The sequence below is a fragment of the Chanos chanos genome, chromosome 4 (genome assembly GCF_902362185.1).
Source record: "Chanos chanos chromosome 4, fChaCha1.1, whole genome shotgun sequence".
NCBI classification, from domain to species: Eukaryota; Metazoa; Chordata; class Actinopteri; order Gonorynchiformes; family Chanidae; genus Chanos; species Chanos chanos.
Genome location: NC_044498.1, coordinates 47,303,536 through 47,308,084, shown reverse-complemented (window position 1 = coordinate 47,308,084; position 4,549 = coordinate 47,303,536). Strand labels below are relative to the sequence as shown.

The following is a 4,549-nucleotide window of genomic DNA, read 5'->3' as shown; positions in this document are numbered from 1 at the left end:
TCTCTCTCACTCACTCACTCTCACTTGCTCGCTCACTCGCTCTTGTGATGTAACATACCTTAATTAGGAACCAGCTTTTTTTCTTTCTTTCTTTCTTTCTTTTTTTTTTTTTTTTTGTGGTGAACGTCTTGGGCGTGCTCCGTGGGGGCAGTGAGAGAGAGCACGGCAGTGTGCCAGAGAATGGGCATCTGAGGCAGGCAGGCAGGCAGGCAGGCAGGCAGGTAGACAGGCAGGCAGGGAAGGAAACAGGTAGACTCTCATGCACTTCCCCAGCTTGTCCCGTGAGGCCCGGCTCTATCTGGACTGTCACTTAATCTTCTGCTCCAGTGATTGACAGCAGTGCGCTGTACTGACGCTCGCCTGTGTTTTTCCATCCACCCGCTTTTGTTTCAGGTCATCAATAGCCCCGAGGGTTCACATGCTAGCAGGAGGAAGAGGAGGAGGAGGAGGAGGAAGAAGAAGAAGAAGAGAAGGAGAGAGGAACAAACACTAGATTGAGTTTCCGTGGCGACTGGCGGGACGCATTTGACGGCGATGACTCTGGAGCTTGCAGCATGCATGCTTGAGGTGAGGGCCAGTGTTTATCATACTCTGTGTGTGTGTGTGTGTGTGTGTGTGTGTGTGTGTGAGAGAGAGTGTGTGTGTGTGTGTGTGTGTGTGTGTGTTTTTGCTGTTCTTCTGGAACTCTCTCTGGCACTCTCTTTCACTCACATTCTCACTTTAGCCTATTGTAACTCATTATCTTTCCTCTGCTGTCACAGACCTGCTCTCTTTCACAGCGATGTGTGTGCTGTGTTCACTGTGCTAAAGCTTCAGCTGTTCACGCGTGGCGAAAGCAAAAGGTGATTCATTACGGAGCTCTGTCGGTCGAACTGTTTCACATGCAGTCTGTTATTCATTCACACTCATCTCTCATGTCACTTGCTCTATTTCCCTTCTCTTGAAACAGCCGTCACTCATTAACATCAAATGCTTCCCCCCCCCTCTCCGTTTTTCAACTCTGTTCTCTCGATTGTTCTGTTGTGTTGACTATGACCTATTACATACACACCAGAGTGACAAAGCTATGCACGCCTTACTCTTTTAACTTTGTGAATAACATTAGAATAACATGTTAATAGCGAATAGTAACATTACCAAACGATATTAAGCCGAAACAAACTGTTCTAACGAAATACTGGGACGGGTTGAACCACGCAGCCTGTTGCGTTAATGGCGTCTCTGTTATATTAGTAGTAACGTGAAGTGCGGGCTTTGGTAAGCGCGATAAACCCTGCCTCATTCTTCCAATTCGGAAGAAGGGAAGAGGGTCTTACCCCGTCAAGTGTCAGGGTGGGTTCTATAATGAGCCTGGTTGTTATGCTCACCCATCGTCACGTCCATGGAAAATAATGACACCCCCCCCCACCCCTCGCCTCTCCCTCTCTCTCTCTCTCTTTTTTTTTTTTTTTTTTTTAAAGATGCCTGGTTACATGAACCATGGTCGTCACTGCCTCGTTAAATAATTCAGGCTCCGCCCAAACAAGAACGATTGTAGTTGCCCTGCTCAGGTGCCCGTTAATAATAGAGCACCTCCCTTCTTCTTCCTCCACTTTTTTTCCCTTTTTTTTTCCCTTTATTTATTCGTTCAGTCTGACAGGCTTTTTTTTTTTTCTCCCACTGACTGTGAAAGTTAACTGACACAGTCGAGGTGCTTCCCTGCCTTTTGACTGGGAGCCTGCGACTGCACCTGGCAGACGACGAGGGGGATTGAGACTCGTATGAATGCATTTGTGACATATCTGTCTGGCTCAGTTTTCCAAACCCGTAGGTGTGGTGATTAGCCCCGGATGGTAGGGGCAGAATCGGAGAACGTCTGTCAGAGGCCTGCGAGAGCGTGTGTGTGTCTGTTCTTTTTCTGTGTGTGTGTGTGTGTGTGTGTGTGTGTGTGTGCGTGCAGGCTGTGTTCCAGGGCACCAACAGCTGACTGCCATGGTTGACTGGTGGCCCCGGGGCCGTGGCGTTTTGTTATTCTATGCCACATCCCGCTCTGAGGCATTCTTACCCACAGCAGAAGGTCCTGAATGCTACAGAAAAGGGCTGCTTTTCTCGCTGAATAAATATTGTATGCTATCAGGTCCAGAGGATAACGTTTTTCTTCAGAAAATGGTAGCAATGACAGTTGAAAACCTTTTCCGTTTGAAATTGACTGGTGACTTTTACATCAGCTAGCCTTTTTTTTTTTTTATTATTATTTTGCCATTTTTAAAGTGGTTCCATTTAAACAGAGTATCTGAACATGCTTGTGGAAATACTTGTGGAATCAGTTTTTGTCTCCATGTTTCAACCATTTAGCTAAAAAAACCCCAAAAAAAAAACCAAAACCAAAACAAAACAAAAACAGTAAGGGGTGATGCTTTTCACGCTCATTTTTGAACGGTGTCTCCTAATCCTAACACACGTGAATCATGTCATCGGTTCATTATTAAGCCGTTGAGTAGCTGCAGCAGGTGTGTTGGAGAGAGAGAGAGAGAGAAAGAGAGAGAGAGAGAGAGAGAGAGAGAGAGAGAGAGCAGAAATGCGTAGAGACTGCAGTGGCTCCAGGAGCAGGATTATACGGCACTGACTTGTATTCATATAGAGAAGAAACATTGAGGGAAGCTCTCTCTTCTCTGTTTGCCAGGATATAATTTGTCTTTATTTGTTTCATACTTTCATTCCCCTGTACATTCTCTTATGATATTCCCCTTGTTTGACTTTGCCTGTATGTCGACGGTAGGATTTGTGCTCGGTGAGCTGTGGTCTCAGCAACGTCTCATCAAGACCTCACCAAGGTCTCCTCTTTGTCAGTGTCTTGTTGATCTTTGAAAATGTTCAACTTGTTGAATGCCTGAGACATGTCGGCATTCACTCATATCACCATGGCAGCACAGCAAATGAAGTGTAAAACCAGTCCGGATTGTTTGACCTCTTAGTTTGGGTCAGAGGGCTTATCAGATTGTAACATTCTGTATGGTTAAACTGAATAATTAGATTACTTAGAGTTTCATGGATTACTTAGAGTTTAGTGTTGAAGAGTTCAGACTGTTGACATTTTATTAAGATTTTTATTTTAGAATTAAGAGATCACATTTTTTTTTTTTGGTACAGCTGTTTGAAAAACGATAAAAAAAAATCACCCACTGTGTAAGATAACGTTTTGTTGTTTTTTTTCACAGTTGCTATCGTGTTTTGTTGACAGATGACTCTTCTTGAGTTATTCTATGCATGCAATGAGTTAGAGAAACCTTGCTTTTGAATCTTAGAGCAGAACCAAGCCAGTCACCATCAGTGTTAAAATGTCGCACCATGACTCATGCTGTTCACCGTTTTGTTTGTTTCAGAATGCCCAGGGCTTGATGACACGTGAATGAAGAAAAAAGAAGAAGGAGTTTGGGTATGATCGTTATTTTGATATAAACAGCCAATTAAAGCCATCACCTGCACACATTTACTGGTGGCGGGATGTAGTCGGGAGCATCAACCTCCGGAAATAACTCTTTAATTGGCGGAGTCCGTTTCTCCGCGCCGCTGCACCTTGTGAACCGCAATGATTTTCTGATGTGACAAGCAGATTGCTGAGACAACTTCAAAGGAGAAGTATTTGTCACTTACTGACTTTTAACTGACACTTCACCTCTTGTCAAGGTCCTCTAAAAAAAAAAAAAAATTCTGTTGCAGTCTAGATTTTATTAGGTGACTGAAGTTAGCTAAAGATTACGTCTCTCTCAACAAACAGTCAGCTTGTTTTGACAGTCCAGGTTACCAAAAATCTGCTAGCTCTACTCTTTACCTTCTGTAGATGGGACACCACCGGTTTAGCCTAGGTATAAGTATGTTCTTCATGGAGAAAGGAAGGGGGTCAGCCAGAACTTTAACCAGGAATAAGCCACCAGTCACCTGGTTTGTCACCAGTCACTCTTGAGTTAGATTGAATTTGAGTTGAAGCCAAGTGTGACAGACAAGACCTTATGTTTAGTATTTCTGCCTTTGCGTAACGTCACCCGAGAGCTCCTCTTTTTCGCCTGTGGGTGTTTGAAGCACCGGGGGAAGTTCTAGTAAGGCCAGCCTCCACACAGCTCCTCCAGGGTGATCCACTTGCCCTGTCTGTTCACATAAGCTTGATATTTACTGAGGGAGAGCCCTAGCTGCGACATAGCCGATAATGTGAGTCTCTAGTCAGTGCAAGGCAAGCCAGCGGAGAGAGGGGAATCAGCTCTGACAGGAGAGAGGAAAAAGAGAGAGAGAGAGAGCGTGTGAGTGAGGGAGAAAGACAGAAGGAGAGCGAGTCAGAGAAAGGCAGCATGTAGGTTTCAGTAAGAAGCGTCAGATCAGCTTGCTAAACTGTTTAACGGATCACAAAAAGATGCCGATAAACAAAACAAGGGCCTTTCTCTCTTTATCTCTCTTTCTCTCTTTATATCTCTCTCTCTCTCTCTCTCTCTCCCCCTCCCTCACTCTCTCTGTCTGTCTGTCTCTCTCTCTCTCTCTCTCTCCCCCCTCTCACTCTCTCTGTCTGTCTCTCTCTCTC

The 4,549-nt window shown here is 44.8% G+C and overlaps 1 protein-coding gene across 1 annotated transcript in view; it reads left to right on the top strand.

Moving 5' to 3' along the window:
• The first annotated feature begins 474 nt into the window (after positions 1 to 474).
• Positions 475 to 4,549, top strand: part of tjap1 (tight junction associated protein 1 (peripheral)) — a 33,848-nt gene continuing 29,773 nt past the window's right edge. The window contains exons 1-2 of the mRNA XM_030771679.1: positions 475 to 567; positions 3,363 to 3,415. The gene's annotated coding sequence lies outside the window, so the exon portion shown is untranslated. The remainder of the gene's footprint in view (positions 568 to 3,362; positions 3,416 to 4,549) is intronic.